This window comes from Amblyomma mixtum, chromosome 6, assembly GCF_055824585.1.
Source record: "Amblyomma mixtum isolate Tamu chromosome 6, ASM5582458v1, whole genome shotgun sequence".
Lineage (NCBI taxonomy): Eukaryota > Metazoa > Arthropoda > Arachnida > Ixodida > Ixodidae > Amblyomma > Amblyomma mixtum.
This window is the reverse complement of record NC_143017.1, coordinates 148,789,989-148,817,737: the sequence shown is the minus strand read 5'-3', so window position 1 is coordinate 148,817,737 and position 27,749 is coordinate 148,789,989. Positions and strand designations below refer to the sequence as shown.

The window sequence follows — 27,749 nt, the reverse complement described above, 5'->3', positions numbered from 1 at the left end:
GGGTTCGCGTACTAGTGACCTCAGCTATCCAGTTCACCAAACAGCTGAGCGGACGGCAGCAAAATTACAGTCAGTCTACACAGCCAGAGAGCTGGAGCCGCGCGCGCCGGCACACTTCGTCGTCAACTTCTTCGTCTGCCATCGAGGCAACCTGAGGCGCATTCATAATAGTTCAGGCGCGTTAATTGTAATTCACTACAATATATATATATATATATATATATATATATATATATATATATATATGTGTGTGTGTGTATATATATATGTATATATATATATATATATATATATATATATATATATATATATATATATATATTAGGGATGACCTAGATTGATTGCAGTGCTGTTTGAAAACATTGAAAACATACTCTGTTTAGAGTTCCACTCCCTGTAAAAATGCTGCAACAGGGCTTTACAAAATGGAGGTTGCGCTTCAAACTTCAGTCATGTTACCAGCAGTTAAGGAAGATCCGTGGTATCTTTGGAACTTCATGCAGTGAGAAGGTCATCGATAATTCTGGTTATTGTGACTGATATTTCTGCAATATGCCGAAGTTCTGTCTATACCCAGAACATGCTCCGTTTCTCTCTGCGAGAACACAATGCCGTGACAAGAACGAACAAGTTAGAGGGTAATGAGATGGTAGACGGTTCGACCCGAAGTAAAGACTAAATTATGTGCTGCAGCTTGCGCATACTTGTTAGGGGAAAAGTATATAACAGCTGGGTCTTGCCCGCCCTCACCTGTGCGGTCGAAACTTGAAGGCTGGCAAAAAGGCCAGGATTAAGGCTGAGAACAGTGCGGCGAGAAATAGAAAGGAAAATGACAGCTATATCGTTAGAGGCAGAAATAATGCAGAGCGTATTAGAGAGAACATGCGAGGTGATGATGTTTTAGCTCAAAATAAAAAAGAATTTGATGTAGGTTGAATATGTAGCGCGTATAACTGACACACTGCTCTCCCTATTAGAAAATCAGAGTCGGTACCAAGAAAAGGAAGACGTCTTTGACGGCGGTAAAGACTGTGATGTAAAGACGAGGCTTGGAAATATGCTGCGTTAAGTGATGAGTCAGCATTATTGACTAAGTGTTAGTGTTATCTGTTAGTTGGTGCAGCCTGTCGTGCCTAATGACACAGGCAGAGGAAAATTACTTTTCTTTACTAAAGAGCTTCGCCATATTAAATGTTACCTTCGTGTGAACTTGATTGTTGCATCTTTGAACTTTTTACATATAGTTTAGTTTATCTGTTTTCCGCGTGTCGTCAATTCATCGTCATCAAGGAAATGCTGTCTCCGTAATAAAGCGAGTTTCGACAAAAAAAAGAAGCGCCTGAACTTTACATAGTGAACTAGCATGTTGCAAAAAGCAAAGTATAACAGTCATCGAAGTAGGAGGAAGAGGTAAAAGAAAAAAAAAAGCGATCGAAGTAAGGAGTGCAGAAGCGTGTCAGCTCGACTGCCCCGTGCAGCGTGGCAGCCTTGCACGCATAGATACTAATGCACCTAGCAAGAACAGAACGCCTCTGTTGGAACAGTTAAGTACATGAGCAGGAGGGTTAGAAGGGTGCCCATTTTTTATACCGCTACACAAAAACAGATACGGTGCTTACTACAGTCCTCGGCATTTGCCATTGGTGCAATTTGCGAACCACTCGATGTTCAAGTCGCTTAAATTAAGGACGCTGCCTTTTTCTCTCAATATCTAATTTACTTCTCGCTACGTCGGAGGACATCAATTCTTGTTTTGGGCTTGTATAGGCACTTTTCATCGTCCAGCACAGTTGCCTGTCCATGTTTGAATAAATAGTACAAAGCCTAATTCAGTTGATAAGAAAGAAACGTTAAAACGGCACCGACCACTGATGCGCAAGCTAAAACTTAGTTAAATTCGTAGTACATAATCAGTTTGGTGTTCCAAGGGAACACTTAATTTAGAAAACAAAGAGTAAAGGTAGCACCTCTCTTACAGTGTAGAAAAGCTGAAGAATTTATCTGCCTATTGAAACCGACTAAAGCTGTTTCTTTCCGTTTTAAGTTTTCGTGGAAATAGTTTCTCTTGCCTGGAAAGCACGACTGATGCGGCACTTGCTCATGGTCAAACGAAATGGTCAGAGAACACGTGCGCAACTGCAATCAGGTGACTTCACCCGCAACTTTGATGGCGCATGGCGCCAGATTCAAGGAATGCGCACCTCTGTTCCTTCAGACTGTAAATTTTCTCGAATCGAGAGACAAGCTAATCAGGGAGCTGTGGGAAGCTTACTGTATACAATCAGAAAAAGAAGGCTCCGCTTTGAGTGCCCCGTTAGTTCTGCTTTCCAGGCAAGATAGAGAGTTTCTGGAAAACTAGAAGCAAAGGAACTTGTTTTGTCGATTTAACGCAAAAAGAATTCATGTGATTTTCAACACAATTAGAGCGATGTTACCTTAACTCTTTTATTTTTGTTCGAAATTTTGTTTTCACTTCGAATGCCTAAATATGTACTCCGGAATATAAATTTTAGTTGACAGTTTGCACATGAGTGTTCTGGGCCGTTTTACCGTTTTTGTGTCAAAGTTTCTGAAAACGCAACGATGCAAGAACATGCCATTACACTGCATTAAAAGTTGTCGCTGTGAGACTCCCGCCATAGAGGAGAAGTGATGAGCTGTGAGCGCTAATTCACGTCAAGCAGACTGGAAAGGGCAGCGGGCCGCCACTTTACGTGCAAATATGAAAATGCAAAATCGGGCAAGCATTTAATGCTCAATGGGTTCCAAAAGTGCCGGGCACCAATAATGGCAGATGGCTCTCAATCATCACCCTTTCCTCAGAGCTTCCGGATTGCTGGGCGGTTCTGATGACAGCCGACATATGGAAGTGGCTCTCAACGAACTCCGGACTGTTCAAAAACGAAGACTGCGCAGCTGCACGCTGTGGCACGCAGCCTGAAAGCCTGCTCATCTACCCGCCAACTGATACGATGCGCCGCATATTCCTTTCCATCAGCGTGTACAGATTTTTTATTAAAGTTTCATGCCGCCACTCGGCGCTACAAGCCGCCATCCTTTTCTTAACAAGAACATCTTACTTACCATTTAGATCATTGAACCAATCAAAACTGCTCTGCACAAAGTAGTACGGTATCCTTACTGCTCACGAACTGTTGATTCAATGTTCTTCATTTTTCTTTTTCTTGTCCAATCAATTTAACCTTTACGATTTTTCTTGATATAAGCCTTTTAAGTAAGGCGAACTGCATTGTGGCGACTGAAAGCCCACACCTTTTTCATCATCGCGGTCCCACCGGCCCTTTGACACGATAAGAAGCGGCAAAAAACATCTCTCCGTTAACCAGTTCGCTGAGCACTTTCAGCAAAGCGGTAGTAGTTAATTAACTGCGGCCGCATCCAGCTCTGCGGTCCTTTTGGCAGCACGCGGTTGGGCTGCTTCCGATTTCCCCCAGCGATACACCTTCCCAACAAGACCCACGCAGCCCCCTCTGTCGTGACGACGTGTCTATAGGGCTACTCACCCAACCACCGAGCACTCATACGCACCGAGGAAGCTCCGCGTGATTAATTGGAACGAACGGCTAATGGTTCGCAGTCTTTAGAGCGGAATCAATGACGCTGCTGCTACGTTGCACTGAACGCGCATCGCCCGCCCGACCATCAAATGAGCGTGGGCGGCCATGTAAATTATCGCCGGCGCTCATTAGAGACCTGCGGGATAATTAAAATTGCGCCGAACGGGGTGACAGCTGAGCACCTGGCGCAGTCACTGCTAAAAATCAACGTTAAAAAAAGTTAAGCTGAAAAAAAAAATCTGACGATTCAAAAGGAAGAAACTGCTTCAATCAAAGGGAGTGCGCGAGAGATGCACTCTAAACACGAATACACCTCTAAACACGAATACACTAAACACTCTAAACACTAAACTCTAAACACTCTAAACACGAATACACCTATATAAAAGTAAGCTGTGCTCTAGCGCACACCCTTTAATTAAACATGTATACAGCTATATGGGAATAAGCTGTCCTCTAGCGCACACCCTTTAATCGAAACATGAATACACCTATATGGGTGTTAAAAAAGAGTAAGCTGTCCTCTAGCGCACACCCTTTAATCGAAACATGAATACACCTATATGGGAGTAAGCTGTCCTCTAGCACACACCCTTTAATCTAAACATGAATACACCTATATGGGAGTAAGCTGTCCTCTAGCGCACACCCTTTTATCTAAACACGAATACACACCTATATGGGTGTTAAAAGGGAGTAAGCTGTCCTCTAGCACACACCCTTTAATCTAAACATGAATACACCTATGTGGGAGTGAGCTGTCCTCTAGCGCACACTCTTTAATCTAAACACGAATACACCTATATGGGTGTTAAAAGGCAGTAAGCTGTCCTCTAGCGCACACCCTTTAATCTAAACACGAATACACCTATATGTGTGTTAAAAGGGAGTAAGCTGTCCTCTAGCGCACACCCTTTAATCTAAACACGAATACACCTATATGGGTGTTAAAAGGGAGTAAGCTGTCCTCTAGCGCACACCCTTTAATCTAAACACGAATACACCTATATGGGTGTTAAAAGGGAGTAAGCTGTCCTCTAGCGCACACCCTTTAATCTAAACACGAATACACCTATATGTGTGTTAAAAGGGAGTAAGCTGTCCTCTAGCGCACACCCTTTAATCTAAACACGAATACACCTATATGGGTGTTAAAAGGGAGTAAGCTGTCCTCTAGCGCACACCCTTTAATCTAAACACGAATACACCTATATGGGTGCTAAAAGGGAGTAAGCTGGCCTCTAGCGCACACCCTTTAATCTAAACACGAACACACCTATATGGGTGTTAAAAGGGAGTAAGCTGTCCTCTAGCGCACACCCTTTAATCTAAACACGAATACACCTATATGGGAGTAAAAAGAGAGCTGTCCTCTAGCGCACACCCTTTAAAAAAAGAAGTGCGCTGGAGGACAGTTTACTCTCTTTTTACATCCATATAAGTGTTTTGTGTTTAGAGCATCGTTCGCTGCTCCAGGTAGTACTGAGCTCATACTCTTGCTGCGAGTAGAGGGCAACGTTACAGCCTTTTTACTCCCTTTCGTTTAGAGTGTAGCTTTGAGACTCGCAGCCAGGGAAGTCAGCAGCAAAATTATCTTTGATTACCCAACGTCTCTCCATTCCCAATCTTCCGCCGTGCCCCTAGTAAGCACTTCGTGTAGACTAGGAGGACCCCTGGTTAACTTGTGAACGCATACTTGCAAGCTAAAACTTGGTAAAGAGAAAACTGCACACCAGAGTTCCTCTGCTTGCATTGGTCATTGTGCTTCTATCAATGACCGCGGCGGTGGCCCAGTGGTTTGACTTTCCGTATCGCACGCGGGAAGTGCGGAGTTTGATCCCCGCTGCCGCCATGTACCCACCAATGCAAGGATGGATACAACCTTCCCCCGACGTGGTGCTCGGCTTCTCTGTGGTGAAATGCCTTGGGAAATGTGTGTTTGTCCCAACCTTGTGTAGCGAAAATACCTTATACCACGGCACTCTTTGGTCAAAGTGCAAACACGCTTTATTGCGCCTATACACGCTTCGGTGGAGTGATAGAGTAAAAAAATTAAGCGGGTTGTTAGTGGCTTGATCTCGTAAAAGCTCATCCAACATTCAAATACTGTTCTTCGAGCACTGTTCAAATGATTCATGAAGCTTAGCAAGCAACTTCACGGGTTAAACACGAATAAGGTTATGATATCACTGGTTCGCGTCAAGATTTTTTCTTTTGTTTAGATTAATGTTTTTCTTGACTGGTGGAGGTACAATGGCGCCTAGCGAAGTTTAGCTGATTAATGAAGTCATAGTAAAAGTTAAGTAAAAAAGTTTACAATAAGATGAAACGATGTATTTGTCTCGCTCGAAAACGCAACTTCAAAATCAGAGTTTTGTGCTTGATGTATGGGCTTACGTAAAAAAATTGTACTGTTAATATTAACCTTTTTCTGTGTGTATTTCACGTACCGAATCTTGTGGGCTCCTTTCAGTGCGGGTCTCGTACAAATGGCTTGCGTCCTAAACATTCGCGAGGGTTCAAATCTTTCCTCGTAGCGAGGCTTTGATTCCAGTTCCTGTGAAGAAATAGCTTTTAAACTGGTATTTTATGCACTGTATGCTTGCGCAAATGAAGAAGCCGAGGGTTTTTGTTGTGATCTCAAACATGTGCATAGCTTCTGATCTCTAAAGCACATTAAGCTTCTCAAGATGGGCCAAATGTTACAAATTTTCTCAAGGAATTTTATGGTGCAGTTTGATTTAAAATAAGAAAGACGCAGACATCAACATCTACAAAATAACGCTAAAAGTATTAGTTTTACTAATATGCTTATATATTACACTTTCGTTATTAAAATAGCAATTGTTCATTTGTCACAAGAAATAGTCTCCGAAAGCAAGTTTCGCATGACTTTAAACAAAGCCGACTGAATTTCAGCGCAACTAATTGAAGGTCTCTGTGACACTCCTTGCCTGTCGTTTTACGATTAGAGACGGGTAATTAGGCTTGGAAATCAGCAGCGATTGCATTGCAAGAAAAGGCACAAATTAAAACTTCAGCCATACATTGTCACCCTTTCAAAAGCTGGCCCCTAAGAAGGCTTTTCAGCTTCCCAGTAGTTACCACGAATCTATGTTACAACAAGCTGGAGCGCGCGTTCATTAGTACCGCATCGATGGATTCTCCGCTCTTTGGATTTGATCGGATAAGTAGTCGAGAACTAGCGGTACATGTATACACGGCTCATTAGCATACTGAGTTCCGCTTCGAACTCGCCAGATTCGGAGTGACGTGAAGAGTATATGAACTAAAAACAGCAAAAACGAAACGCGGAAGCTGTTGGGCTCACAGACTGCGTTGGTGAAGCACGTAATACTGCCACTTGCTGTCTGGCACCTAACCTTGTGATGTGTCTGAGAGATTAAACGTATTTTTTCTGATATAGGTTGATGCTGGAGTTATCAGGGAAGAGTCCGTCTGTGTCTGCCTGGTACCTAGTGGCACGGGCAGGGGCATATTTTTAAATCCTTTTCACAAGCCCCAACATATTTTTGTGTCTGGCTGGTACCACTATGTTCCGAAACACAATTCATTCACTTCTGATTTCCTTCTTTTTCTTTTTGACAACAGCAGCCAAAAGTTCTTATTGACACATGAAAAGTACAAAGATATATACTAGTGGCATCAGTCGAATAGGATTATGTCTGAGAGAAACACATATTTAAGCAAAAATTTCAGCACTCAGTAGATAACGTGAGAAAAACCGGAGAAGACTTACCGGCAACGCCATTTCTAAGTTAAACAGAATACGAAAACGTGATGCATTGTCACTAAATTGTCGTTCGCGTTTTTTTTTTTTTCCTCGTAATGATACGTAAGAGGGCAACGGCATTCGCGTAGCAAGTAAATAGTTTGTAACTTAATTTTCCTTTCTCATGCTGTTTCGAATTCAGCAAGCCGAGCGATGAGTTTGACGTAAAGGTACTGTACATGTCACGTAAGACATAAAAAAAAAAGTGGGATATAATCGCCGCCTCGTCGTTTTAACGTACACTACAATGACTACATTGCTTAAGCATGTCTCCCTAAAAAGCCGGAATGAAAACGAATGAAGAACCATCAATTATTCGTACTATTTTTGCGCTTCACATGGAGTATGCCGAATCTGTACGTCACAGCCGTCAGTCAGCTGCTGAAGCCGAAACCTAAACAGCGTGAGAAAGAAAATGAAATCAAAATCATTTATCACTCATAGGCGAAGACTGCTTGGTGATCCACGTATATTATTCTTTTACGCATCGCCAAGGAGAAGAAAACTCGCTACCAATACTTGCAGTGTAGGCTCCATGGAAGCATGAGTATTAGTTTAACCGTGAACTAGTCTTTGGCGCATGGGTCGGATTTATTGGTGTCCTTTCAAATCAAGTGAACCAGTAAGCTGCAGATGGACAAGTTGTCATGCAAACGGGCTTTTTATATAAACCTCAGACCATTTTGTGCTCTTTCGCTAAATTTGCAGGCAGCGGGGCTCAGTAGCCGACCTCGGACATGCTTTGGTGATTCTTTCCTGTGCTCTCTGCTGCGTTTATCGCCTCCTTTACTCACTGCCTCACCATGTGCACGCTGCCAACCGAACTTAAGCTTGATTGGACCCATAGTCTTTCCTTCCGTCTCTGCCTCCAGGAAGCAAGGTACAGTGGTGCCTATCTATGGTGGCCACGAATTTAACTGCGGGTAAATGAGACTAAATCAATTTTTTTAATGAAGTTCTCCGTACTAAACTCTATGTGGCAGCTGGTAAAAGCTGCTTCTTCATTTTCCTATATCTCTCTTCCCCCTACCATGCACATTAGCACTGCGTGTTCAACTTAAATGTCGCACGCTTTCACACGGCATCTCTGGCTGTCCTCGATGTCTAATGAGAGCACAAGCGGAACGACGGACGTCCAGGGTGCACGAAGCATAAACAGATCAATCAAGCCGAATAGATAGAGAAGGGAAATAGACAGCGGATATGGATTGAAAGCCGACCATCGCGCGCGATCTCCGTAGTCATCATGCCGTAGGCCATCGTTATCGCTCATTCCTGCGGCTCGCATTTGTCGCTCGGATTGGCGAGGAGGGGGGATCAATTTCACCCGGGCGCGTCTCCGTCGCGTCGACGGTCCGGATCGGACGGTCGGCGATGGAACGCGGCCACGGCGGAAGCACGCGGTCAAGGAAACCGGGGGACGAAGTCGGCGGGCGACGGCAGCGCATCACATCGTCATGTCGTTTCTTTCGCGTGGCGCTAGATGGCGCCACACTCCCGCCGCTAAAGGTTTTTCATGCGCGTTTTTGGCTGCCGGAGGCGTGGAGATGGCCATGCGCGCGCGCACGCTTCTGCCCCTTCCACTCCCTCCCCCTCCAACGCTCTCGGGGTCAACCCCAGGCTCCGGAGAAGTGCGAGAAGTGTCAGCCGGAGCTTCGCGACCGGCGAGCTGCCTCCGCGCGCCTGCGGTGGAGCCGCCTGTTGATCTCCCGGCTGTTTAGCAGCGACACCGACGAAGTTGGCGCGCGCCCGCGCGCGCGTGTGCGTGAACGTGCGAGTGTGTGTTGTGCGTGGTCCAGCGCCAACGGCGCGCGCCTCCTTTTCTGGACAGACGGTCACACTGTGTCTCAGCGCGTGCGAGGTTCTTAACCTCATCCAGTTCTTGCCGTGGCTAGCACTCGGCCTTAGATCTCAAAGCTGACTGACATCTTTGCTGAACCGCCAAACTCGTCGCTGCTCTGCATTCAGCAGCGCCTAGCCTCCAGGATCACGTGCTGAAAGGATTTCGGTGTTGTCACGTCTACTAAGCGTCATTCGTGCAGTGCGTGACGGTGGAGAAGAAACCTGTTAGGAGAAGACACTGAGGTGAGTCCACAGCTGCGCTCTGTCATCAATACATGGGGTGGGCGTGGCGCATCTTTGTGCGAGCAAATGCGTCATTTATTTCTCGCCTGAAACTGAAACTGTGCGATAGATTCGCCCGTTTTAGTACTTCGTGGTGGTCATCAACAACGTAAAGGTAGTGGGGAGCTTTGAGCATGCGATTCCCTCTTGATAATATCTCGCCATACTTTCGACATGAATGTTCAGCTGGCGCTTCGAGCGCGCGATTTTTACAGATCGTGATGATGGCCCGTGTTTCTGTCCCGATCGAAAAGCCGACTGAAAAGAGCAGCCCACACCTGGCATAACAATGTGGGTATCAGCTGGCGCGGCAACATTCAGTTCATCGCCTGCGCCCCGATCACAGAGTCCCGTTTTCAAGGTCGACTTTCGATGACTGGCTATCGATAAATTATAGCTCTCGAAATGATAGCGTGGAATCTTCGATTTGGTGCTTCTCGCCAGAACTTTATTGATTTCTTTTGCGCTCCTTCATTCACGTTCGTTCACAACCGGCGAGATGTTCGCGTCGCGAACTCAATTCACAAACGCGTGCACGACGCAGGCAGAGGCGCATTCAATGCCCAGCGGAGCGGACGAACTCTGCGACGCTAGACAGGCCGCGAAGGCAGGATAAATGTCAATAGCTGGATACAGGCCGTCTTGCCCGAGGGATGTTTTCGCTTATTTCTTGCGCACGACGAACCATGCGTCAGGTCTGTCATTCGAACGGGCGCGGGCTTTGTGCGGCGTGTCGCGAACATTATTGATGACCTTTTCGGACGTGCGCTCCGGAGGAGAGGTCACGGACCAGCCAGCGACTACAAAGAACGGTTTGGAGATTGTTCTGGCAGTGAGGTGGCTGCACCGACGTTGTCGAGAACTTAGTCGCACGGCGGTAACTGTGGATGAATGCGGTTTCTCCAATTTGCTCATTTATATATAGGATGAAACGCATAATCCCTGTAAGAATACTTTTGGAGCTTACCTAAGAATACTTGATGGAATGATCGTGTGTGCTGCGAATTTTCGTTACCGTTGCGACAGTTCGAGCGCATTCCGTAGTACTGTTGAAAAGTAGGCCTTGGCTATAGAAGTGCTCAGAGATAGATAATCGGAACTGCATCTTTGTCTTGTAAGTAGCCTTTATGTGTCTCACACGATGGTGTAACTCATGGTTAAGTGAAAAAAAATTTTTTTTTTCTAGTTCCGGCTTCAACTGCTGCTGTGTATTTGCAGCGAACATTTGTTTTTATTCGACAAGTATGCAAGAAGGCATAGGTTACTTAGGAAGGGGGGTGAGGGTTTTGAAGAAAGTGAGGCGAAGGAATGTAGAAGACTTTTGCTAAGATATCCTGAAAGTATGCCGATGTAGCGGTTATCGCATACCGCTTCCGCGTTTTGAGGCACGCAATAGTTTCTGACCACCTGACGTAAACTTTTTATAGTTTCGCATTCTCAACTAGTTTTTTATGTACTAGTTTAATCACTGTGAAGTGTGCACGCAGTGTGCTTTCCGCTTGTGCACTTCGCTTTCACTCGGTCTTCGCTCTTTTAAAGCAGTTCATTTTTTTTTCTTCTACGAAGCGCGCATGTATGTCGCGCGATAATTCCCACAGTAGAAGTTAATGCTTCTGAGAAGGACGGGTCATAATATATTTCTTTTTGATTAGTCGTCGTATGGGTGAGCTGGTAAATAAAGAGCGCTGTAGGGTAACGACTAACTTTTGCGCCCTGCAACATTTCTTTTTCTTTATGCGTATGGCGCGCTCATGCGTAGAAAACACTGGTTCCCGATTCATCACAAAAGCCTTTATTGCAGAAAAAAGTCTAACGGAGGGAACAGAACACTTACGGGCGTAGTGAACACTTTTACAGCGCCAGCGCAGTGTTAAGCGCTAAGTGGTAGTTACGGAATGTCTTTAATTGGACTTGCATGGTTTCCGAAAGTGTGTTGCTTATACGGCTCGTCTTCATCACTTGAAAACTCGTCTGCATCATCGAACACATCCAAGATTTATCCCTAAAAAAAGCTAGAAACCATAAATCGTTCCTAACTTCACTTCATTGCCTCAAGACAAATACTTGGTGAACATGAAGCTGCGGATCTCCGCTATAGCACATTTAATGCCGCGCGCACTGTGAAACAGAAGCCTGTCGTTTTTTTTTTTTTTTTGATGGCGCTTCGCTTTTATTTTTTTTCTTAACATCGGAGTCTGACAGGTGCAGTTGAAACACTTCTTCGTTCACAGACGTTTTCTTGGAGGAGAGAATATATGCCGGCATCACCTCCGCTGGGTCGCGTGGAGTTCGCCGTTCTTGTCGACGCACGAAGGAAGTGGTTTTGCGGCAAGAAAGACCACGATGGCGATGAGCACGCTGTAAGTTATCTCGGTGGCACCTCCCTTATCAAAATAGTCTATAAAGCCGCCGCGGTGGCTCAGTGGTTATGGTGCTCGGCTGCTGACCCGAAGGACACGGGCTCGATCCCGGCCGCGGCGCTTGAATTTCTATGGAGGCGAAATTCTAGAGGCCCGTGTACTGAGCGATGTCAGTGCACGTTAAAGAACCCCAGCTGGTCGAAATTTCCGAAGCCCTTCACTACGGCGTCTCTCATACCCTGAGTCGCTTTGGGACGTTAAACGCCATAAACCAAACCGAACCAAAATAGTCTATAGACTGCCTATAGACTTCTGATAGACTCTGTTGCCTTCCTATAGATATTTCTTTTTCTCTATCCACGGCCTATCGACTGTCTATAGACAAACGTCCACTAAAGTGTACGGCCATAAATGTATAGATTGTCTATATACTCTGTGTAGGATTTCTATTGCATGTCGAAAAGTCTGTGGGATTTGTCGATAGGCAGTTTTTAGATTTTATAAAACAAGTTTATAGACAGTCTATAGACAGTCAATAGATTGTCTAAAGATGTCCCTGTAAGGGCCAATATCTTGACGGTACGTATTGCTAGCATCTATAAATATTTCAGGCTTTCTTCCACTCTCACAAAAATGTATAGGTTACTTCTTTCAAATGCCTAGCATTTTACAGAGCCATGCTTCAGAAGTTTCCTTCATCGGTCACCGCTGGCCGGTATATTGCCTTGGTAGAAATACGCAGAAAAACACATTGCGTCGAAGCGGGGAATTGAACCGCGTAATATATGCTTGGAATCAGGGCAAGCCACGTTTCGTGTATAATTCAGCTAGAAGTGAAAGAATGCGCACATGTTGTCGCTTTTCATGTTTCTGCGACAGTTAAAGTCGTAGCCTTCTGTGGCACGCAGTGGCCGCTGTAACACACTTGTCGTGTGTCCTGATGCCCTACATAGAATATCCGTCAGCACCAGTGCCGTCCATCATACCAGCCCCGCTCACCGGTTCAGTTCCTTGAGGTCCTCTAAAAGCTGAGCATAGAGAACGTCTTTGGGATGTTTACCATAAACTCAGCCAGTGTTTTTTCTCTTTCTGTCTCTATTTCTTATACAACGCTAGCTATTAGTACGAGTTGCGGTGGTCTTGTCATCCGAAGCTGTTCGCTCCCAGTCGAGAAAAAAAAAATAGAATTGTGCCAAAAATGCAGCAAAATATTTCGCCTTTTTGTATTTTAGTATTTTTTTCTAGTACTGTCGCTACAGCAGAAAGCACTATGGTGCTGAAAATTCCGTGGTTACTACAGAAATGTCTGACGTTCATAGCTGAAAACATTGCGAAAATCTGTTGTTACGACCCAGATTTTCCCGTTGCGTTTTTCGACTGAGCTCTCATGACATCAGCAGCATGTGGCGTGTGAGCGCGCGGTCACTCTTTCGCTCGCCAGATGTAGCTGAGATGCATGGGTGGTAGACTAGTAGTAGTGGTGGTGGTTTTAATAAACATAATAAAACCGCCGCTACTACTACTACCCATGCATGGGAACTTTAACTACTGTAGCCTTTAACTACTGTAGCCTTATCTGGGGTACTACAACACAGGAAAACCTGAGCAAATTACTTGTATTGCAAAAAAAAAAGGCAATGCGAATTGTTAAGAGATTACCAAGGTTCCATCAAACAGGAGAAATATTTTTAGAACACAAAATTATACCAGTAACAAAAATCTATTACTATCGCCTTAGCCGAACACTTAGACAGGAATTTTTGAATAAAACGTCTTTTATTCAAAATCTTTGAGGCCTGAAAAGGCGCGAACAAACTTAAGAAACAAGAAATAATGACATGTGGCAAACTAATACATTTCGAACAACGTAAGGTCTGCAAACTTTCGAAAACCGTCTTCCACGACTTCTTAATGATCTACTAAAACAGAATATAACACCCCAATGTGTAACATTTCAGAGACTTCTAACTTACTTTCTTTGTAAACATTTCGTGTAATTCTTCATGCAACGAGAACAGCCGCCTTGGAACTGTTGGTGTTCCTGGCTCGTATTCATATGTTTTCTGTTAAAGTGTCTTTACCATGTAATTGCATTGTGTTAAATATTACAATTCCTTATTTCTTTTTGCCATGTGTTTATGGTTTTGTACTGCTTTAAATATATATGCCAGGTGCATCTGTTTTGTGACATGTTTCTGTACTGTCTTATAGTGCGGCGTGCTCATCGCACGTGGTTTTCCCTTTACCTTGTATATTTTGTTTTTGCGCCAATTTGTATGCTGCCAAAAGGGGGGCCGTTGCTCTGTCAAGCTGTTGAAAGACAGCTTTTACTTCGGTCCCCTGCATCATCGTGTACAACGTGGTGATCAAATAAACACTATTATTATTATTTTTATTATATTGGCGATAGTCTCCGCAAACTCGAGCGCAAACGAAGGGCTGTGCAAGGACCCAGAGTTGCATGCCTGAGTGAAAACGTCAACGACGAGAAGTTAGAGACGCGCTGGCACGCGGTGCCTAGAAGATGACACAACGGCGCTGAGACCAAGAAGCACGCGATCGAGAAGCCGAAGAAGTCGGGCGCTAGAAACAGGCTAACCACAATGATGCCACTCGGGTGCTTCATAAGCGCCAGTTCAGTGCCTACCCGCTCGGCTTCACGCGTTCTCGCACGGCCACAGACTGAAAACGACGCTGGGAATGTCAATTCATCAGTAACACCATAGGAAGGCTGCGTCAACCGAACAGTTGGCGCTAAAATTCCCAGAATCTCTGACGGCCGCATCACATTTTTTTTTTTTTTTTTTTTGTGGTGGGGGGGGGGCTGGTATTCTGGCCTAAATTTTTTCGCGTCGCCCTCAGCTAAGCACATTCAGAGTTACTTTGCGCAGTGGGTCACCGAAGGTTTGCTACGCCTTCCGACCCGTTCGTTGTGACCTGAGATAACATCGATGCGAGAACGTGTAGCCGCTCGTGAAGTTTAATTGAACGCGAAGGTTGACGACTAGGCTCGGCTTTCCTTGAGTCGTGACCTGCATTCACGCGTTCTTCTCATGGAGCGGAAGGACATGTGCGACGTTATCGCTCCTCAGTGGCGTCGCCTCCATTAAGCCGTTCACTCTAAGTGGATACTCGCGACCTAATGGCGCAGATAAGATAAGTGGTCGGTTTTTTATTGGAAAGAGGCGCGCACTTATGACTGGTTCAAGTACGATCCGTTTTTTTTCTTTTTTTGCGGGTTTCCTTGAATAAGGGCAGGTACAAGCACGTCGCATTAACGTATTTTCCGCATTCGCTTTCGTTTTGTTTTTAAATATATACTCCTGCGTTGGCGTGAACTGCGCGAACTTTGAATAATGCGCCCGGCGCCGCATTTTTAATACTTTTGGCAGCTCAGCGCTGTCATCCCGTTTCACAGTCACTTCGAGACCTGTGTGCAAAAGGAGGTGTGAAGATTGAGTGCCGGTAAATCGGGCGACCTCCAACGCTTGTCACCGCGCTTATCGTTGTGCCTCACGTTTACGTGCGAGGATGAACTGCGAACTGTCCGCGCCGGAGTTAACAATCCGAAGCTGCTGGCATGTAATATTGTTCTAAGGATCAGTGCAGATTTCCACGAAATTGACTATAGCTATCTCGTAGCTGGCTCTAGGCTCCTTAAACGTCGTGCGTCACGTAAACTCCTCTAGAGAACAAACAACGTGTCTCACACACAGCGCAAGGGGCTAGCGCGGCTTAAAAGAAAAATAGATCCCCTCATTAGAGCGATAGCAAACACTCGCCAACTGTTCCAGATGCAATGCACAAGCACAAACTTCGAGAATAGGAGGTAATCTTAACATGTAAAAAGCGGATAGTCGGAGCAAAGGCGTCGATATTTACTTTCGGTCGCGTTATAAATGCGGTGTAAACAGCCTCGCCGTCCCTTTTCTTCTTCGAGACATTTATGAGAGAGCGGCGGACAGGTGTGTGTGTGAGTGAAGCCAACAGCCACAGAAACCAAGGAACGCAATGGATTTTATTTGTATATTTATTTATGTGTGGTGTTGATCAATGGAGAATATTGCTGAATGTGTTATCGCTTAAAGATAATTGATTAAAAAAGCAGATGAAAAAACAACCATGTGCCGCCGGTGGGAACTGAACCCACGACCTCTGAATTACGTGTCAGGTGCTCTACCAACTGAGCTACGGCTACGGCGACGGCTGTCAGACCTTCTGCTTTCGGGGGTATTTATGTTTACAAGTGACGTAACCTAGAGAGTTCATAAGCGCCACCCACGTTTATAAGTGGCGGACGTAGTACGTCCTGAGTTAGTGTTGGTGTGACGTGGAACGTCATCAAACGGCGAAGGTGGAAGCTGTGTGAGAACCGTCTCGCATCCTATGGCATCAAAGCTGCCAGAACCGAGGCCCTCGTTAAGCAATTAGCAGACAAGGGAAAGGGAATGAGGGGCTCATTATACATATGAGAGAAGCCAACAGCCACAGAAACCAAGGAACACAAGGGATTTTATTTTTATACTTATTCATTTGTGGTGTTGATCAATGGACAATATTACTGAATTTATCGCTTAAAGATAATTGATTAGAATAGCCGAAGAAAAAACAACTACATGCCGCCGCCGGTGGGGAAACGAACCGAATATATATGTATATATATATATATGTATATATGTATATATATATATATATATATATATATATATATATATATATATATATATATATATATATATATATATATATGCGAATGAGACGATGGGAACGAGAACTTCTCTGTGTAAAACTGTTCCTGGGAAACCGGGAAATTGTACGGACTCCAGGAAAACTTCCTTGGTTTCCTCACTCTGCCGCATTCTTGTCCGCCATTCCCTTCTCATATGTACACTTACGAAAACACTCATATGTACACTTACACTTATGTACGTACGAAAAGTTAAAAAAAACTTAAACAATAGAGACTATACGGCACTTTTCTCTCTGTAACGCCCGTATAAAAATATACCTTTTTATTCAAAAATGCTTTTCGAAGCGAGACATCTGAGCCGCTCACTGCTTTTTAAGTCATTCATATAGGCTATCCCTCTGAACTAGCGTTAAGTCTTATTTCCACATTTTACAAGGCCTCTGATTCTACCAAGACAGATGCAGACTTCCTAAAGATGCTGCGTTTTGTTTTTATTTCTTTAAACAGTAAGCCGTTTCGATGGAGGCGAAACGCAAAAGTCGTCCGTGTGCTGTGCGATGTTAGTGCACGTTAAAGGTCCCTACGTGGTCGAAATTACTCCGGCGCCCTACACTACGACACCTCTTTCTACCTTTCTTCTTTCGGACCCGAAAGACGGGGGTTTGATCCCGGCCTAGGAGGTCGAATTTCGATGGAGGCCAAATTCTAGAGGTCCGTGTACTGTACGATGCCAGTGCACGTTAAAGAACCCCAAGCAGTCGAAGTTTCCGCAGCCCTTATATACGGCGTCCCTCATAGCCTGAGTCGCTTTGGGGCGTTAAGCGCCCATAAACCTTAAGCCTTTCTTCTTTCACTCCCTCCTTTATCCCTTCCCTTACGGCGCGGTGCGGGTGTCCACAGAGATGTGGGCAGTTACTGCGCCATTTTTCTTAAGTAAAAAAAAAAATCATACAGTCAGCAAGTTGGAGCCCATAAAAAAAGCGCCTATAAACCCTTGGGCTTAGTTGCTTATGCGCCAGAAAGCACACCGCAACACATCTCACGAAGAGGAGCCACGTTCGCCTCACTGGGCGGGAAAGCATAGAGCGCTTCTGGTGCTGAACTCAGAGGCAACGAGGTGGAAACCACGCTGGCGGCGGGCTCGTTGGTTAGAACCAGCGGCGATGTTTTTGACAGCGCTCCAATTGCGTCAGGTCGGTCGTCGCGCGTGCTATTTGGTGCGACCCTGCGGCACTATAAACAACCGCCCTGCGCCTCACCCAGCGCCACGGTCCTTTAATTTATCGTCTTTTTTTGCTTTTTTTTACTTCCACGCACTCTGCACGCGACGCGTCTGTGCGTTTGAGCGCGAACTTCGTAGCGCCATCAGCGCCGCTGCTGTGAGACAGCTGCACGAAAAGAAAATGGGATGGAGAGCGGAAAAAGAAACCAATGATAAGAAAGGAGAGAGAGAGAAAGAAATAAATAAAGAAGGAAGGGGAGAAAGGAAGGAAGACTAGTACAGTGGTGAGCAGCCTTGTCTAGAGCGCTCGAGCAGTGCGCACTTGGTAACAAAAACCGAAATTAGAGAGCAGCCTCTCATTACAGGGCAAAGTTTTCGTGCCTGCTTTGTTTACGAGGCTATCTGGCGCTACTTCCGTGCAAGCGTTGCAGCTGGACCCTAGAGGCTGCCACAAAATCTGGATTTGTTTGCAAGGAAGTGCACCGCCCGAGCGCTCTAGACAAGGCTGCTCACCACTGTACGTCTTCGTATTCGTGTTGTTTGTGATCCTCTAAGAGCTCAAAGGCTGAGCAGAGTTCACTTGTTCATGCACTTAGTTCAAGTTTGATTTAGTCATGTTAAGCCTCGCTAAGAAACGTGAACCGTCCGCGAGCGCATTGCGAGAGCCGGAATCACGGCACGAGGCGCTTTTCATCGTGGTCTCAGGCAGCTATTTTTGCGTTCGCGTCACGATATCTTTCTGGTGAGCCTGCGGCGGTCAAATGTTATAGCGTCTATATAGACGTTTTTTCTCATGCACTTGCGCTGCCACCTTCTTTCCTTAAGGCTAGCCCCTTCTTTTCATTCCCTTATCCGCTTTCCCCAGTGGGCACTAACCAACGGTCAGTGGTTGCCGTCAGCCTCCGCTTCCTTTTTCTTACGTTCCGTTTCCGTCACTGGTTATCGTTAGTCTCCGTTAGCTTCCGTTTCTTCCTACCTTAGGCTACCTTCTTTCTCTTCTTTCCTCCGCCTTTTTATTTTCTCTTCTATTCTCGACGCTGCCATTCCTGGATTCCCCCACACCGGCGTAGCGACGCAGAAGCGATATGCCCGGCCACACTGCCTTGTCAGCGTGAGGGGCGATCAAGCGAGACACGCTTCCGCTTCGGCAAGGCCGCTAATAGTAACAGGCAGCTTGCCGTGGACGTACGCCTGGCGCACTCGCGATCGGCTGACTAATGAGAAACGGCGACTAGCACTGTCGCAAACATCGTTGTCGCCAGTTTCGCCAGCGATGCGTAGAAACCACCAGCGCATCCTTGTAGCTGCCTCTTTATAAATGGGGAGCGCGCCATATCTTTATATATGGTTTGTATGATAGCGCAATACGATCTGAAGTTGCAGAAAAGGAAGGGTGAGTTTTGTACTGTACCTAGTAAAGGGCGACGGGAAGAAAGGGGAGTGGTAGGAGTGGTTTCGATGTACCAGGTACCGGCGCCCTGGGCGGTGTCACGTCAAAATCCAGTAGTGGCGCTTAAGGTACCGATTACGCAGTCTCCAGGAACGGACGTTTATTCTGTTAGCCCCAGTATAGTCACAGTCGCCGCGCTTAAACCTCCCAATTTCTCGGTGCTGTGAATTTCCTACTTTTGGTGCCTTGTGGGATTTGTGCGGCCCTCTTGTCTCGCCTCGGTGGTTGAATTTGAACTAGTACTGACATTTTTAATGGTCCGATGAGATATAGGGAAAAATTCCTCTTTTAAATTGATTTCCACGCGTTGGCCTATTATTGGTGCGAGTCATGATGAGCGATTGCGTTCGCAGCATTCTTAAGACAAGAGCTTAATCAAATAATGGCGTCGCACCTTTGCAAGGAAACAGAAGCCACTTCAGGGGGTTTCGCGTGGGGTCCAATTCGGAACTTCGTACCGAGGGTTTCCTGTGGGACATCTGCTGAAATCCACGCTGCTCCAGTTGGCTTGTGATGGAATTGGCGAAGCTGCTTAGGTGTCAGAGTGGCTCCTGACTGGTCATCGCCGTACCCTGGCCGCTGTCTACTTCCATGCACTAAATAAAACCCTGCAATAGCGGACACAAGCAGTCCTCCACGGGTTTTACTGTATTCAGTATACAGCCATGGTCGCTCCTAAGAGGTTATCGAAGGGACAAGGTTAGCCTAGAAGTTGCACAGACGTTGAACACATCGTCTACCCACAATCTAGCGTAGTAAAGCTGAAGCACTCTTCTTTGCCGACTACCTAGGAAAAATTTAGACAGTCTTAGGCGGGCGAAAGATTAGTTGAGGAACTCGTTTTGCGTGGGGAGTGGTGAACTGCGGGTCCATGAAACCACTGCCTGAAGGCTTCACGGAGGGTAGCTTGAAGTGGTGCTTATTGCTGAGCATTGCGAGAGACAAGTCATTGTAACAGGCTGGCAACTTGTTCGCCTGAGTCTCGTTCGATGACGGAGGTGGCGAGTGTGTTTGGAGAGATGGCAGCGGCGGCGAATCTTAGATGGCGCTGGTGTCAGCCTTACATTGGGGTTGCTGGCCTTTGCTCTTCCTTCATCATCGTAGCGAAAACCCAGACGGCATGTTCGTCGCCTACCGCTGCCCCAGGCGGCCTGCATCTCCCTATAAATTTCATAAATAGTTTTGCAATCGCGTCTCCTGACCCCTGAGGGAAGAGTACTTGAACGACGCTCCCTCAGGGCACGTTCCCCCTTTTCAGGTCATGCAACTAACTTTTGCGCTCATCAGCGAATGACGGACTCACTAGCAAGAAATGCTGCGCCCTTCGCATCACGCCACCGAATCATTCACAGAGCTTTGGGGGCTCATTGAGTCTTCTGCCAGTATGTAGCATGTGTAAGCAGAGTGAGTCAGAGTGAGTGCACAGAGTGTAAGCAGTGTACCGAGTATGTGTGCAGAGTCAGTGTGCACAGTCAGTGTGCACAGTGTGTAGAGTCAGTGTACAGAGTCAGTGTACAGAGTCAGTGTACAGAGTCAGTGTACAGAGTCAGTGTACAGAGTCAGTGTACAGAGTCAGTGTACAGATCCAGTGTAGAGAGCCAGTGGGCAAAGTCAGTGGACAAAGTCAGTGGGTAGAGTCAGCGTACCAGAGAGTGTTTTGTGTTATCTGATAAGTACTTCCAGACTTCAAGGCTTTAGGCAGAAGTAGGTGGTACAATTAAAGAAATAATCAAGAAAAAGAAAAAAAAAATGTGCCGGAAAAACACTGGGTACAAATAAAGCAGGTCGCACTTAACAGAACCACTAAAGCAATCAAAGAGCAATACTTTTCATGTTGCTAGCACGGATATTAGCCTTGCGCATAAAAAAAGCGTGTACTAAGTTGCCAGCAGTGTGTTATACTGACATCGGATATGCCACAACAACGTCGGGCAAGAGTTAGCGTTGCTGTGGAAGGAAGGTTCCGTGAATTGACTTGCAGCGAATGCTCACGTTGTTGTAAACGGAATAAAAAGAAGCGAGGCCGGCGACCCAACTCAATGCTACACCGAAAGTGCATCCATTCTTTCAGTCGACATTCGCGGATTGGCAGCCGTGCCCATGTTCGGTGTCAGCGATGTCAGTGTTGAGCTCTGCCCTTCTCTGAATGTTGCGTCAGGTGTTACAAAGTTACAGGGAAAACTACTGTTGCCATGTGGTCGGTTCTCGCTGTTTGCTTCGCATCCACTAGTATTGATTTCCAAGGACCTCCTGCCTGAGATTAGGCGCAGCGCGCTCCTGTGCGAGTAACCGCTATCCGCATTCATTCCCAATGCCATTTCATTGTCATTCCATTCTGCTTTCATTAATTTTAGATAAACGCACGCTGAGAGGGAAAGCTGAATGCATTGCTAGTGGCATTTGTGCGTCGGTGATTTACTCTTTCCTAAAGGCCATGGCTGCAATTTCGTTGTCCACTTCTTTAGCACCTCATTTATAAATACACGCACATTTTAAAAACGTGATAGACAATTAGAAATAAGGTCAAACTACTCCATAGACTCCTGGAGATGGCATGCGTGCGCTGGGTATTTTAAACAGTTCGCAGTGCGCATTGCTGGTTATGATTATCAGGTTAGCTGAGATGATAAGCCTTGTAATGGAAGGCCAGTTCGGGCATTATTCGAAGTCTTGAACTGTGCAGCAGTTTTGATCTTGTCAGCCGGCACTGGCATACTTTTTTAACAGTGCCGTGATGCTAACAGAAAGGTCATGGAAATATGAAGGGTCCCGCACTGCTGGGTGCTCCGACAGATATTGGGCCGAAGCGCGGTGTTTGTACACTTCCTTGCAGTCAAGGCCGACGCAACTGACGCGTCACAGCTTTCACGGCACGACCTACTCCGGCGTTGCACCGTGCCCACTATGAGAATTGCAAATGTGCGCAACCACCCGTGGAGCTAGCGCTTGCCGCGCATGCTTCCATCGAGGTGCGAAATCAGGATGTTTATTTGCTTACTTCGGCGTAAGCACCTTCGAATTCTGTTTTGGCTGCCAGGTTCCTGAGTTGAGTGTTACGGGCATATACCAGACAATTCTGGACAAAAGCATTTTTGAGCGACAAACCGTTTATGAACGGATATTTTTTTTCACACACTGCAGGATTCCACTATTACAATTGATACATCCGCACATCACTCTATGCGGTTTTGTATTTTTTTTCATTAACACTTTTGCTATTGTCAAAAGCCTTCCCCACATTGTTTTCTATGGCAGTCTTAACTGTTCGATGCGATCGATGGAAACGCTTTTAAACGAAGATTTCCCGAAAGACGCGGGTTCGACCCCGGCCCCGGCAGTCTAATTTCGATGGAGGTGAAATTCTAGAGGCCCGTGTACTGTGCGATGTCAGGGCACATTAAAGAACCCCAGGTTGTCGAAATTACCCGAAGCCCTCCACTACGGCGTCCCTCATAGCCTGAGTTGCTTTGGGACGTCAAACCCCAATAAACCTAAGCCAAAAGAAAGATTACGTTCAATGTTTCCATAACGGTGCCTTGAAATTTTCTAATTTTCAAAAATTTTGCCCGAGAATGTTAGACATGAGAGCACGTGCGCAAGATCGCGGTTCCAACAGGACAAAAACATCAAAATGTGTTTTGAGAACTACACATACCTGTTTAAAAGCTACGCATGACTTTCAAATGAGCGTAAGCGGTGGTGCCTTGTATGGAAGCATCAAACTACACTTTACGGCCCCCTGTTTTATATTCGAACGTTCTTGACATGGAAGGCCGCTTTGCTTGGTGCTCAAGCCAGAAGACGCACGACGAATTTGCTCGGCGACGATTCTTCGTTGCGCAGTCGTGTAGTGCGATTTGAAAGTCTTCTTAGGTGTACGCTAACGCGATCTAACTGAACAAGACATTGCAGCCTGATTGCAAATACCGATTTCGCCATGCCGGTGACGTGGATACAGCATCGGGGGGATTTTCTTCCATAAATCATCGGCTTGGCGCCCCTTGACGGCAGTGTACGCGTGCACAGTTGCGTAGAGCGGTATGCATAAAATCTGCGTCTTTTAACGCGATAGGGTTAAGGGCCTCGTTGCTTTTGTTGCCTCTGAAGTGATGGCGCATACCCACGCTTGGGGATGATGTTGTTGTCTCAAAAACGATGGCGCATACCCACGCTTGGGGATGATGTTGTTGTCTCAAAAACGATGGCGCATACCCACGCTTGGGGATGATGTTGTTGTCTCAAAAACGATGGCGCATACCCACGCTTGGGGATGATGTTGTTGTCTCAAAAACGATGGCGCATACCCACGCTTGGGGATGATGTTGTTGTCTCAAAAACGATGGCGCATACCCACGCTTGGGGATGATGTTGTTGTCTCAAAAACGATGGCGCATACCCACGCTTGGGGATGATGTTGTTGTCTCAAAAACGATGGCGCATACCCACGCTTGGGGATGATGTTGTTGTCTCAAAAACGATGGCGCATACCCACGCTTGGGGATGATGTTGTTGTCTCAAAAACGATGGCGCATACCCACGCTTGGGGATGATGTTGTTGTCTCAAAAACGATGGCGCATACCCACGCTTGGGGATGATGTTGTTGTCTCAAAAACGATGGCGCATACCCACGCTTGGGGATGATGTTGTTGTCTCAAAAACGATGGCGCATACCCACGCTTGGGGATGATGTTGTTGTCTCAAAAACGATGGCGCATACCCACGCTTGGGGATGATGTTGTTGTCTCAAAAACGATGGCGCATACCCACGCTTGGGGATGATGTTGTTGTCTCAAAAACGATGGCGCATACCCACGCTTGGGGATGATGTTGTTGTCTCAAAAACGATGGCGCATACCCACGCTTGGGGATGATGTTGTTGTCTCAAAAACGATGGCGCATACCCACGCTTGGGGATGATGTTGTTGTCGCAAAAACGATGGCGCATACCCACGCTTGGGGATGATGTTGTTGTCTCAAAAACGATGGCGCATACCCACGCTTGGGGATGATGTTGTTGTCTCAAAAACGATGGCGCATACCCACGCTTGGGGATGATGTTGTTGTCTCAAAAACGATGGCGCATACCCACGCTTGGGGATGATGTTGTTGTCTCAAAAACGATGGCGCATACCCACGCTTGGGGATGATGTTGTTGTCTCAAAAACGATGGCGCATACCCACGCTTGGGGATGATGTTGTTGTCTCAAAAACGATGGCGCATACCCACGCTTGGGGATGATGTTGTTGTCTCAAAAACGATGGCGCATACCCACGCTTGGGGATGATGTTGTTGTCTCAAAAACGATGGCGCATACCCACGCTTGGGGATGATGTTGTTGTCTCAAAAACGATGGCGCATACCCACGCTTGGGGATGATGTTGTTGTCTCAAAAACGATGGCGCATACCCACGCTTGGGGATGATGTTGTTGTCTCAAAAACGATGGCGCATACCCACGCTTGGGGATGATGTTGTTGTCTCAAAAACGATGGCGCATACCCACGCTTGGGGATGATGTTGTTGTCTCAAAAACGATGGCGCATACCCACGCTTGGGGATGATGTTGTTGTCTCAAAAACGATGGCGCATACCCACGCTTGGGGATGATGTTGTTGTCTCAAAAACGATGGCGCATACCCACGCTTGGGGATGATGTTGTTGTCTCAAAAACGATGGCGCATACCCACGCTTGGGGATGATGTTGTTGTCTCAAAAACGATGGCGCATACCCACGCTTGGGGATGATGTTGTTGTCTCAAAAACGATGGCGCATACCCACGCTTGGGGATGATGTTGTTGTCTCAAAAACGATGGCGCATACCCACGCTTGGGGATGATGTTGTTGTCTCAAAAACGATGGCGCATACCCACGCTTGGGGATGATGTTGTTGTCTCAAAAACGATGGCGCATACCCACGCTTGGGGATGATGTTGTTGTCTCAAAAACGATGGCGCATACCCACGCTTGGGGATGATGTTGTTGTCTCAAAAACGATGGCGCATACCCACGCTTGGGGATGATGTTGTTGTCTCAAAAACGATGGCGCATACCCACGCTTGGGGATGATGTTGTTGTCTCAAAAACGATGGCGCATACCCACGCTTGGGGATGATGTTGTTGTCTCAAAAACGATGGCGCATACCCACGCTTGGGGATGATGTTGTTGTCTCAAAAACGATGGCGCATACCCACGCTTGGGGATGATGTTGTTGTCTCAAAAACGATGGCGCATACCCACGCTTGGGGATGATGTTGTTGTCTCAAAAACGATGGCGCATACCCACGCTTGGGGATGATGTTGTTGTCTCAAAAACGATGGCGCATACCCACGCTTGGGGATGATGTTGTTGTCTCAAAAACGATGGCGCATACCCACGCTTGGGGATGATGTTGTTGTCTCAAAAACGATGGCGCATACCCACGCTTGGGGATGATGTTGTTGTCTCAAAAACGATGGCGCATACCCACGCTTGGGGATGATGTTGTTGTCTCAAAAACGATGGCGCATACCCACGCTTGGGGATGATGTTGTTGTCTCAAAAACGATGGCGCATACCCACGCTTGGGGATGATGTTGTTGTCTCAAAAACGATGGCGCATACCCACGCTTGGGGATGATGTTGTTGTCTCAAAAACGATGGCGCATACCCACGCTTGGGGATGATGTTGTTGTCTCAAAAACGATGGCGCATACCCACGCTTGGGGATGATGTTGTTGTCTCAAAAACGATGGCGCATACCCACGCTTGGGGATGATGTTGTTGTCTCAAAAACGATGGCGCATACCCACGCTTGGGGATGATGTTGTTGTCTCAAAAACGATGGCGCATACCCACGGTGGGGGATTGGTGAGGGTTTGGTGCAGATACAAACAGAAAAAAAACTCATCCAGGTTTATCTAGGCGGAAAATCCGGCGTCGTCGTGTTCATCGGAAATCCCGAGAGAAGCGACCCAGGTGAGCCACCTAGGTCACGTGACCTTGTCACGCCATCAAAACCTTCCCATCGGCTTTTGAGCAAACTGCCCATCAAACTGCAAGCCTCACCGGTGGCAGCACCCGCCGTCGCATGACAGTGGCGCACCGCTTAACCGCTGCTCCACTGTGCCAGCAGTGGTATGAGGAATCCCAGCCATCTATTAATGCGAAGTAGAGAATGACCAATCCCGCATATATGGACATAAAATAATTAGCGCTAACGCGTCATACCCTTAAGGCGTAGCTTGAGTGTCCCCTCCAGGTTTTGTCAACACGCATTTGCAGTTGTCTTAAGCCCGCAAAACAGAGAAGCGTTAATAATAACGATAACTGAGCCACGCCTCTTTGCATCTGGGGATGATTGAAGTGCATTAATGAGCCTAATAAAAAGGAAAGGCCGAAACTAAACATTTTAGGGTAGTGTAGGTTTTCAACATTTCTCCGAACACGTTTGTGATGCGGGGAATTCCCGTTAAAAAAGGTTGGGTACTAGCTTGCGTAAATTATTTTTTTTTTTTTGCTTTTTCTAACGCACTCGAGCTGCTTTGCTGTCGAGGTAAGCCCACCCCACAAGCGACCTTTCCCCGGGCAGAAAAAAAAAAGAGAAAAGTGAGAAATCAGGAGCCGAAGCGCGGAAGGAAGCCATCACGCACAGGGATGAAAAGTTCAGAACGTGCGCCATTGAGAGGAGCACTGACTAGAAGGCAATACTATCAAAACCCTCTTTGTTCAAGAGACGCCGAAGCCTTGCAAATGTGCCGCTTTTACTTTCTGAAAGAGCCTCGCGTGACGGCCTTCAACGGAGGGCGCTCGCGCTGAGAGCGGCTGTATGCAATCCTCGGTCGAACGTGACGGGCATACCGAGGCTTCGCGAGATAAGGAGGCCGACGTCAAACCGGTGAGGCCCGGGAGCGGTTGCTGGATGCATGCAAACTGCTTGTTACACGACCGAATCCCATCCTGCCGTTGCAGCCCTTGCGTCTGACATGTAGTGTATGGGCGTGCTTAAACCGTACGACGTGCTCTCGCAAAACTTAACCAAATGGGCCAGTCTAGAAGGAAGGCAATTGGGACATTTAGAATGGGGTCACCTTTTTCTAGAAGTCGCTAATGCTTTCCGGCGCATTTTTTTCGCTTTTATTATTTTTCGTTTCTCACTTTGTCTCAGTCGTTGAAGTCTTATTTTATTGGGCTCTCCGCTCGATAGCAATGTAGCTTTCGCTTTCCTAACGTCGGTTGTAACGTTCGTTATCTTTTGCTGTCGCTGTAGGTGGCCACAGGCTGGCGGAATACTTCCGTTATGTGCTGCGAGGACTTTCGGGAGGGCTTTTAAAAAATGCTAAATGAATAGATGCAAGGACTGTTGCACACATTAAAGTCCATCGTAGCGCCAAGTAGGTTAGTTGATAAGCTACGTAACACTTCAGTAACATTCGAAAAACATTTTCTGCTAAGAAATAATCTGCAAAACCTATGCTTCGGAATCGACACACAATATTCAGCTGTCCCAAAAAGTTGTCGTGCAAGAACAAGGGAGAGTTGTCTCTGTATAT

The 27,749-nt window shown here is 46.5% G+C and overlaps 1 protein-coding gene across 2 annotated transcripts in view; it reads left to right on the top strand.

The window, feature by feature from the left end:
• Positions 1–8,995: 8,995 nt before the first annotated feature.
• The window catches only part of LOC149340733 (dopamine D2-like receptor), a 564,508-nt gene continuing 545,754 nt past the window's right edge, over positions 8,996–27,749 (top strand). For both annotated transcript variants that reach the window (XM_089549571.1, XM_089549570.1), the window contains exon 1: positions 8,996–9,456. The gene's annotated coding sequence lies outside the window, so the exon portion shown is untranslated. The remainder of the gene's footprint in view (positions 9,457–27,749) is intronic.